The following is an 11,090-nucleotide window of genomic DNA, read 5'->3' on the forward strand; positions in this document are numbered from 1 at the left end:
TTTAACAAAGATTAGTATAGTATTTCTTTCCTTGACAAGAAAATTTGTTCAGTCTACTTATAATTGATTTTAGAGAACCTCTATGGCACGAGGGAATTTTTTTTATTAATAATCATTAAGCAAGATACAGTAAAAAGATGTATAGTCAAATCCATTTAATTAGCAAAAATTCTCAACGAGCTAGGGTGCTTGAATAAAATCATGTTTACCTTAGCTTGCTCAAAACAATCCGAAGTAGACAAAGTGAAATATGCAAGTCTATACTATAATTATTCAACAGAAAGAGTAATAGTGATTTTCGCATGCTCCTTCTTTTTTTTTTTTCTGTAAACTTCTTTTGTTTGTTTTTGTTTTTGTTCTCTTTTAATTTACTTCTTCCAACGAACATAAATTAAAAATCACTTACTCAGACGGTTTAGTCGACGATGACGTAGCTATTGTACCATAAATGGCATAAGCCTAGCATTTTTACTACAACTTACTTCTCAAGATATTATTTTTCAAATGATAATTTAATAACAAATTAATATAATGAAGAATATAAAACTATTTTCATCTCAAGCATTTTTGTTGCTTGCTCTTCTCCCACGACATCGATTATCTCTTTTCTTTTTTTCTTCTTTTTTATTTATTTAAACAAATAATATTATCTAAACTAATAAAAAGGGATAGACTTAATTTTATAATTGTTTAATAATAATGTGGTTCAAATTACACATGCTTATCATAACGCTAAGATCGAATATAATCAAATCTAACAGTAAAAAGAAAGATCTAAAGGTCCAAATTTAAATCCAATGGCTAAAATAATTAAAAAAATTATTTAACTCAAAATTCACCCAAATTTAGTAATTTTTCAATATTTATCGGAATTTAAATATTTTTAGGTTAAAATGTTCATAAAATAAAATTATGATAGTGTACATAATTTTTTTTAAATTACTATAAAAGAAAAAATTAGTCTAAATTTATTCCTTAATAATCTCAGGCTAACAAATTTAGGTCAGAAGGGTTGGAGTAAAAAAATTGTTTCTGAGCTAAAAATTTTAGGTTTTAGCCCAAGGGTTGAAGATGGTCTAAGGAAATGAATTTTCATTTAAAAAAATAAAATTAGGGATTAGTGGTGGGGCGCACACCACATCGAACTTCAACGATTCAAACTGTCTATTTTTTCAAGTTGCACCTCACATATCATCCTTACAAAATATTAGCCAAATCAGAAATATTTGAGACATCAACTTGAGTTCAATAAAATTGACGAATACTTTGTTCTAAAAAGCGTTAAATCACCGTAACAATTAAATAGTCAAATAGTTTCGGATTGAAACAAATTTTTGCAAGGATGATCTATGAATTAAGGCTTATAAAATAGATGGTTCAGATCGTTGAAATTCGATATGATGTGAGACATACAACTAATTTCCATTTCCTTCTGTTAAAGGGCCGATATATATATATATATATATATATATATATATATTTAATTTTGGAAATTATTGAAACCCAGTGGAAAAGATGATGCAGTTTGCAACACTAAAACCCAAATTATATGGTTAGGTCAACTAGTGGGCACTTAAACAATTTGAGTGGGGCGGTCATTTGATTTGTTTTCTGTACTTTTTTGGAAAATTAGAAAAAAGAACGCGTCTTAAGTTAAATTATAACTTCTTTACGAGAATATTTTGTCAACCATTTCTTTATTACTTAGTGTTTCACACACCAAAATAAGCCACACCATTGGACGGTAGTATCCGAAAACGAGATTGATAAAAAAAATGTGGTGTCACGGATTTATTCATATGTAATATTTTGATTTTTCGAATGCCAAACAAATGAAATTTTTTTTATATTAACACGATCTTGAAACCTATTCATATTATAACATGTGCTTTATTTAAATTGTCACGATAGGAATTGTTTGAGATTACTGTTGGAAGGTCTAAAAATGTTTTCTGTCTACGTTTGGTATAAAAACTTACAATTTAGGAATTCAAGTGCTTCCTGAAAAAAAATGGTTATGAAGGTAAGTGTTTTTATAGAAGTAACCAAACATGCCATTACTTGTAACATTAATTTTAACTTGGCATACAAGTTTTTGCCCATGTATAATCATTTTGTGTACAATCTCACTTGACCAATTGGAGTAAACGCTAATTTCACTCCAAACAAACTTGAAAAAAAACTTGGTTGCAAGTGCCTAATCTTATCCAAAATATCATGTTCTAAAACTTGAGCTTGCATCTTCCAACTATTAAGTGAAATTGAATACGATAAGATTATAATACCCCTACACGTGAAGCAGGGACCAAGTTAGACAAGTTGAAGAAACTTGAACAATAGATAGACCAAATTGGTATTAGAAGTAAACCACAATGATAAACGTGACGAAATTGAAGCCTTTATAAGCAACCGTTTATAACTTTTGACCTTAAATTATACTCTCTATTTATCGTTTATTTATATTATAACACATGAGTTATTTCCAAGCAAACTACAAAGTCATGAAAGCAAAAAAAGTGGGAGTGATGATTCATGATCCTGATTGGAACCATTTACTCATTCTTCGGTGAACTTTTTGTGAGTGTATATCCCTCGTCTATGGCCGGCGTCACTTTTCCATTTTAGAAGCTCTATTAATTCAACACTCATATTTATTTAAGGTGGAAAAGTTTTTTTTTTTTTTTTCCCCCTAAATTTTTTAATATTTTTGAATTATTAAAAATATATACGTGAAAATAAACAATAAACTAATTAAATTAATTTAATCAATTTCATTCAAATGAATGCATAGGTTAAAATCGGCATGATAAACACGGCCCAAATAAGAACAGTAACTGTTTTTTTTTATTACATCGATATATTTTTACACAAAGAGAAGAAGAAATTCGGCTAAGCCATATAATAAGCAACCTAATTTGTTATTAAATTCGTCATTCATTAGATTTGAGCCTAAGACCTAAAAATTCGCCATCCACTAGATTTGAACCTAAGACCTCTCATTTCTAGGTAAAAAGAAATACTACTAGACCAAGGACGATAGCTGTTATTGACACTTTAAAAATATAATTGTGCACTTTAAACTTACTAGATGTAAAAGAAAAAAAAAATACACTTACCAAAAGTGTCCAATAAAAATTTTAAAGTACCAATAATAATTCTCATAGGTAACCCCTTCTTTTTTTCAAATCACTTGCTCAAAACCTACGCATTTGAAACTCTAAACGATAGATATACTACATTTGGAGTCCAACTTCAATGCAATGTAGCACTCAGTTACTCGTGTTTTAGCCATTAGATTTAATTTCTAAAAATGTTAGACCTTCTATTTTCAATCTCATCCATCTATTTTCCGTATGAGAGAGAGCGTGTGTGTCGCGCCCGCTGATACATTGTCATCTTTAGAAAAGAACAAGCAAATGCAATGTCATTATCTTGAATATTTCAGATATCAAAACAACATTGGCCTCTTTTTTTCTTAAATAAGCACTACATATCACTCTAGGTACAACGTTTGCAGCTCAGGAAAACTGACATTTCTTTACTATTTTACACAATTCAGAGCATGTCAAAGGATGCTGCCAGAGCTGAGATTGCTCAAATTTCATTTCACACTATTGTGTTCTCTTCTTGTCCAGAACTTGAATACCTGAGTCATAAACTGATTCAGACGATGTACGGGTTGATCCCGGCTAGACCGCCTCCTAAACAAGGCACAACACGCAATACTTTGCACAGAGTTAACTCGAAATATATGGTCAAACGCTCAAATGAACAAGTAATCACATCAACCTTTAGAACACGATGCGAAGGCCATGTTGAACCAAACAGTAATGCCTATACCTTCATGTGACGTGTTTGTGAAAAATGGATGCGGGAATCAAATCTGAATGTAGCAAATGGCTTCAAGGTGAAAAAAGAGGCGATTAACTGTGGAGGAGGAGACAAATAGAATCTTGGTAGCTCTAGAAACTGTTGGGTTTTTTCTAGCCCATGATAAGTTGTCCTAAGTCTATAAGGAATTATAGTCTTAGAGGAATTGTTTTCCCAATTGGAGTTGTTTTCCCAATTGGAGTTAGTTTCTCAATTAAAGAAGGATTCATAACTAGATTCCAATTAGGATTAGTAATCCTTATTGAAGAAGACCTTTATTATGTCTATATAAAGGAGCTATTGTACTAGTTTTGGGACGGGGAGCAAAACAATAAATTGTATACCACTCTAGGGATTAGAGTGAGAGAATATTGTAAAGTGTGTGTGAGAGAAAAGAAAAGAGATAGTGTATTTCTTGTTCTTGTTCTTTTAGGTTTTTCGTCAAGTCCTAGTTCTAGAGATTTGGCAAGATTATTGGTTGTACTCATTATTGATATAGTGAAAGATTGTTGTTGCTGTCCCATGGACGTAAGCACATACTGCCGAACCACGTAAATTCTTGGTGTTATTTATCTTGGTTATTTGTTTTCGATTTCCGGAGTTTGTTCTTGTTTTTCCCATTCTTAAAACGTGATATTCTCAACAAGTGGTATCAGAGCCTGGTTTGGCTGATATCCGTTTAGAATGGAGGGTGCAATTATGATGAAACTCACTCGTTCCAACTGGGTTACGTGGAAATCAAGAATGGAGGACATGCTTTATTGTAAAGATCTCCATGAGCCAATTGAAGGTATTAATAGCAAGCCAGAAAATATGTCTGCTGCCAATTGGACCAAGATGAATCGTAAAACTATTGGTACGATTAGACAATGGGTGGATGAGAGCATCTATCACCATGTGTCTAAAGAAACTGATGCGCAAGCTCTTTGGAAGAAGTTAGAATCCCTCTTCGAGAAGAAGACCGCTGCCAAGAAAGCATTCCTTATCAAAGAGCTTGTCAACATGAAGTACGCGGAAGACGTTAGTGTAACCGAGCACTTGAACAACTTTCAGAACATGATCAATCAGGTAGCCACTATAGGTTTGAATATTGAAGAAGAGCTGCTAGCACTTTTATTGCTAGGATCCTTGCCAGATAGTTGGGAAACTTTCATCGTAACTATAAGCAATTCGGCTTCTAATGGCGTATTGTCTATGGATGCTGTTAAGGATAGCATGTTTAATGAAGAAACAAGGAGAAAAGCTTCAGGTGCAGGCGCTGGAGCTGGACAACTCTTTGTCATAGAGAAAAGAGGCAAAAATTCTGGTGAGACAAGATTCAATGGCAACTGCCACTATTGTGGGAAAAAGGGTCACATGAAGAAGCATTGTCGTAAATGGAAAAAGGAACAAAAGGATGGGAACAATACTGCAGGTGTTGTGACTTACGATGAAGAGCTTCTTTAATGCAAATGATTGATGGTTTTCTGGCAAAGAAGTCTATAATTGCCTTTGCCAATGACGATGGGTATTGCGATCAGGGGGAGCCTGGTTAAGAGAAGTCTAATCAAGAGGATCTTGGTTAATGAGTAGTTCGATCAAGGGGAGCTTGATTATGGGTAGTTCGATCAGGGGGAGTCTGGTCATGAAAAGTTCGATCAATGGGAGTTTGGTCAAGAGGAGCAATCCTATTTCGGTATACCTTCCTCATGGTCTGGAGGGGGAGATTGTTGGGTTTTTTCTAGCCCATGATAAGTTGTCCTAAGTCTATAAGGAATTATAGTCTTAGAGGAATTGTTTTCCCAATTGGAGTTGTTTTCCCAATTGGAGTTAGTTTCTCAATTAAAGAAGGATTCATAACTAGATTCCAATTAGGATTAGTAATCCTTATTGAAGAAGACCTTTATTATGTCTATATAAAGGAGCTATTGTACTAGTTTTGGGACGGGGAGCAAAACAATAAATTGTATACCACTCTAGGGATTAGAGTGAGAGAATATTGTAAAGTGTGTGTGAGAGAAAAGAAAAGAGATAGTGTATTTCTTGTTCTTGTTCTTTTAGGTTTTTCGTCAAGTCCTAGTTCTAGAGATTTGGCAAGATTATTGGTTGTACTCATTATTGATATAGTGAAAGATTGTTGTTGCTGTCCCATGGACGTAAGCACATACTGCCGAACCACGTAAATTCTTGGTGTTATTTATCTTGGTTATTTGTTTTCGATTTCCGGAGTTTGTTCTTGTTTTTCCCATTCTTAAAACGTGATATTCTCAACAGAAACAGACACTCCAGCAGAGACTCTTCAACAATCAAAATGGAAGACAAGGAAATTAACGTGGTTAAATGGACTCTTGCTACCAGTAGAGAACGCGCAGCTACGCATATGAAAAATAAATAGCTAAACACATCAACAAGGGGATACCCTAATTGACCAAGATGAAAACAAGATAATCATCAACTCGAGGCACAATTTAATGCCAAACATCATAAAACCTCTCATAGAAAGGAAATGCTGGCATCCAAACGACCAAAACCGCACAAACTTGGCAACCCATCACATAAAAACCATGCACCATTCACTTACAATAAGATAATACACACAAAAGATTTGTTTTAAATGCACAATATCAACACTGCCATCGGAAACACTAGAGTTACCTGCAATCTGAAAACAAGAAAACACAACCTACAGATTCAATCATACAACCAACAAGTTAAAGCTCATACAATCAAATCAAACATACACTGGCTCGACCCCATACCGCCAAATTTCAAAGAAAAAAATTGGGTTCTAAAGCATTTTCCATAACTCATAAATCCCAAACCTTTTTCCCAATTTTTCAACCACAACAAAGAATCAAAACTTCAAATCTAGACCGAAACAAATAACGGCAATCCGCCACAATCATATCACATTCGCATAGATGGATCAGCAGAAAGATCTTTGATCAATGCAGGAACTTCGTGACGGCAGATAGCAACTAGCGTACTGGCAACTATTAAAATGTTGGGAGCAGTCTAGGCTGGCATTCAATATTAGAATGTAACCCCACGCCTTTTCATACGACCCATCCACTGAGGCTGATAACAGATCAAACCCCAGTTTTCAATTTCAATTTCGAAGAGGTTGCGAAAGTCACAGTGCAAAATCTTTAGCAAGGACTTGGGGCCCTCTTCGGATTTTTTTTTTCGCAGCGTTTTCTCCCGTCACAAAACTCCTGCTCAAACCTTTTACTATTTCACCATCATATCCATCTCAATTTTGACAAATTTGCATCTTTTCCGTGAATTTCTCGGCATCCAAACAGAAAGTTAAGGGGGTAAACTGAATACCTGTGTAATGTCGAAGAGCTTGAGAGGGAAACTGAAATTTTGCTTCTGAGAATCGTTGAGAGCCAATGGAAACTGGTAGAAGCCTTCTGACAGAGAGATATAAACAGAGAGTGTGTTGTGGGTGGGAGAAGACTGCAGAGGGCGGCGGAGGAGCAAAGCAAAGGGCGAAGATGAAGAACAGAAGAATTACGGAGAAGCCAGCGAGGAATCGAGCGAAGGCGGACTGAAATCCGAAAACTGCGAGCGGCGAGTGGCAAGCGGTTTCTGAACGTTAGTTGGAGGAAGTCGCGAATAAGAAAGGGTTTAGGGCGAAGGCCGCGACGGCGAGTGGCATTGTGGCAGGCTGCAGCAGTGAAGACTGAAGAGAGAGAAAGTGGTTTGGACTCTGGAGTTCTGGATGAGCGAAGGAGGCGAGTGGTTTGGAGTTCTGAAGGAATTCTCAAATTAGGGCGGGTTACATTAGGGTTACCATACGACGTCGTACTGGAACATGCTGTATGTTGCACAGCGGTTGTTTTCAATAATTCGGTTTGGTTTTTGAACCTCTGAAACTTAAAACAGAATCAACAATTTTTTTTAAAAAATTTTAAAAAAAGAACAACTAGTTACAAGTCATGGTTATCCATAATTTTCGGGAGTCGGGAAGACTCGCTATTGCAGCCTCTCATGAGCAAAATCAACATGTTTCGGTTCGGTTCAAATTTTTTTTTTTTTTTTTTTTTTCAGTTTGGTTTTTTGGGTTTTGCTTTTTCATTCGGTTTTCGAACCGGCCGCTTGCCCCTCATTGATTGCCCTCATCTTAGAGGTGAGCAAAGTTGCACCCTGAGCTAGTAGCCACAGGGAGGGAGGTAGAGATTTTCCGAAGAGTTTTTGGGAGGAAGATATTGTTATAGGTATAGGGTGGCAACGTTTTTGAAACATGTCGTTTGGTCAATTCTCTTGCATAGGTCTGACCCTAAAGCCCAACCTAGTAAGGCCATCTCCAATCGATTTGGCCAAAGGGCCGAAAATAGCCTGAAATGACACGAAAATCGTCTCTAACCGAAGGCTAGGGTAAAGGGTTTGTGGGCCCCATCGGGCCAAAAAAGGAGAAAAGGGCTAACTGGCTTGCCCAACCCAGCCAACCAGCCCCGGGAGCTGGATTTTGAATGCAACGGCTACTAGCTGATGTTAGCTAGCCGTTACATTTAAATTTTTTTTTTTTTTTTTTTTACAATTTTTTTTTACTTTAAAATTCTATTTTTTTTTTCCTATAACTTCCTAAACCATTAAACAACATTACATAACATTAAACAATATTAATAACATAAAATAACATTAAACAAATATGAAACTTAAACAACATTTTAAAATTAAGTTGTAGTTTTTAAATTTAAGTTGTTGTAGTTTTTAAATTTAAATAATAAATTATGTTTGGTTCTATGACCCTCGGTTGGAGATGATTTTTTGTCACAGGTCTATATTTGGCCTATGGCCCTCTAGCCTCTCGGTTGGAGATGGTAAGAAATATGGCCCTGCATTGTTCATTAAAATATTAATTTCTTGGAGGGCTATAGGGCTAAAAGGAGCCCTCTGGCCCTCCTTCGGTTGGAGACGGCCTAATGTGAAGGATAAGCCTATCAAGTTATGCAAATCTTGGTTTTCAAAGGCCTAGTACCAATCTACTACATTTTTAGGTTCCTAGAGATAAAAAGAGCAACGATTGTTTCTGAAATTTTGTATACAACAATATATACCTACACTAAAGAGGTAAAGATAAATTGTTCGCGAAATTCGATCTTTTACTTACAAGTGAAAATAAAAATATCCTTATGGCCCTCCTTTAGTTGGAGACGGCCTAATGTGAAGGATAAGCCTATTAAGTTATGCAAACCTTGGTTTTCAAAAGCCTAGTACCAATCTACTACATTTTCAGGTTCCTAGAGATAAAAGAGCAACGATTGTTTCTGAAATTTTTTATACAACAATATATACTACACTAAAGAGGTAAAGATAAATTGTTTGCGAAATTCAATCTTTTACTTACAAGTGAAAATAAAAATATTAGTCGGGCTATCCAGTGGTCTATACACCCCTACTTACAAGTGAAGATAAATATCAGTTAGGCCATCCATTGGGCTCTAGACCCACGGATCAAGAATTCGGGCCATTCCTGCCCCGCCTTAGCGCCTCAGTGAATTTGACGTCAATCCCGTCAAATACTTTTTGGACACTGGATTTCTCCCCCTCGATGACCTTCCTTTCAACTAAAGATGACCCAAGCTTTGCAAACTCATATACGACGTCAGATTTCTCCCCTCCGACGACCCATCAGACAAGTCGTTGTTCTTTCCAACTGAAGACGATGAGCTGCTGCAAGATTCCTCTTGTTGAAGACAATGATCTTGACCAAATCCTTTATTCTTCGACGAGTCATAGATGGGGATGCAAGGCGTCCTGTGGATAAATTGGGTGATTAAGTTTTCTATGGGATGGGAAGTAGAGGTGAGGGAGAAAAGGATGGGAGAAGAAGATGAGGAGATAGAAAGGGAGAGAGAGAGTGGGCACAAGAGTTCTCTAGAGTGATGATCACTTTTAAGAAAATAAGATATTTATGATAATAATAAAATAATATTTTTTATTAATTTTTAGTTAAAAACGATTTTCAATACTAATTGACCAGGTGATTTATTTTTAGGGTTGGAGATGCTCTTAGGCGATTATTGTTCAATAAGGCAATAATTGCAAATTGTCCAAAAATCCAGGCAATTATCGTCCAAATGAGTGGAATTGCTCTTATTGTGGGCCTTAAAATAATTTTAGATTTTAGGCACATTGGGCTTGAACCCATTAAGTTTGTGACTTAAGCTATATGAAAACTTCAATCTAAAAACAGCGTAGTAGGCCCACTAATACTAAATGATCATATATGGGAAGGATTTTGTGGAAATTTCACACATGTGATTATAAAAGTAACTTTATCTCTCTCTCCCTCTCTCATTAGGGTTTTCTAATGAGCGAACAAACAAAGAGATAGACAATCGAGGTTGGTCCGCTAAATGAGATTTTGGTGGTACTAAATCCTCTATCAGATTTTCTCATCTTCATTCCATTATAAACGAGGAGTTTGCCAATGAAGGCCTTTTCATCAAAGGTAACACTTTGATTATTGAATCAAAAATAGTCATCGAGGGTAATCTCTATCTCAATTCCTCTTAATCTAAAGTTGATTTTTTTATTTTTTTTATATATGCACATCGATTTTTTTATTTTTTATTTTTACAAACGATAGCGTTAATCGGTGAAATTTAAATGTTTTGGGTGAGGAGGGGGGATTAGTGAGGGCACGAAGTCATACTAAGGTACATAGGCATTATTGATTTTCACCACTATGGTAAAGCATCATAGCTTGTTGTCTAAAATAAATCAAGACAAGATTTTTATACTTATTTTCCTTCACTTTGTAAGTGTTGGTGCGTCTTTTTGTTTGCATTAATTTTGTGTATTGGGCTTGTAAATTTGTTTCCCTTTGGCTTAATATTTTGGTATTTTAGTTGTTTGTTGAACTATTTTCTTATAAACATTATCTTTTAAGTGAAAAAAAAAAATACATTGTATATGTTATTTTGTTTGATTTTGAAACACATCGTATGTGTATTGATGTTTTTATGTGCATTGCTTTTATTTGGCCTAGATTCATTTTTCTTTAATCTTTTATTTACCATTTTATGGAAAGCGTTTCCCATTGGATTTTATTCATTCAATATAACTTAGCTCAGAGAATTTAATTGGTCTCACAACTTATCACATTTGTGATTTTGGTGTACATTATAAAATTTTAAATGCCAACTAGTATTATGGTTTAGTGGTATTACTCTTTACTTCTATGTCAATGGTTTCAGGTTCGACTCACATAAAGGACGATAACATAT

At 35.1% G+C, this 11,090-nt stretch overlaps 1 long non-coding RNA gene across 1 annotated transcript; it reads right to left on the reverse strand.

The window, feature by feature from the left end:
• Positions 1–3,320: 3,320 nt before the first annotated feature.
• LOC148699116 (uncharacterized) lies at positions 3,321–7,679 on the reverse strand. The gene is made up of 3 exons (XR_015964080.1): positions 7,180–7,679; positions 6,128–6,146; positions 3,321–3,969 (listed from the first exon to the last, which is right to left on the reverse strand). It is a non-coding gene; the product is annotated as an uncharacterized LOC148699116 (long non-coding RNA).
• Positions 7,680–11,090: the final 3,411 nt, after the last annotated feature.

Source organism: Pyrus communis, chromosome 1 (genome assembly GCF_041283825.1).
Source record: "Pyrus communis isolate YQ-2024b chromosome 1, ASM4128382v1, whole genome shotgun sequence".
Taxonomy (NCBI): Eukaryota; Viridiplantae; Streptophyta; class Magnoliopsida; order Rosales; family Rosaceae; genus Pyrus; species Pyrus communis.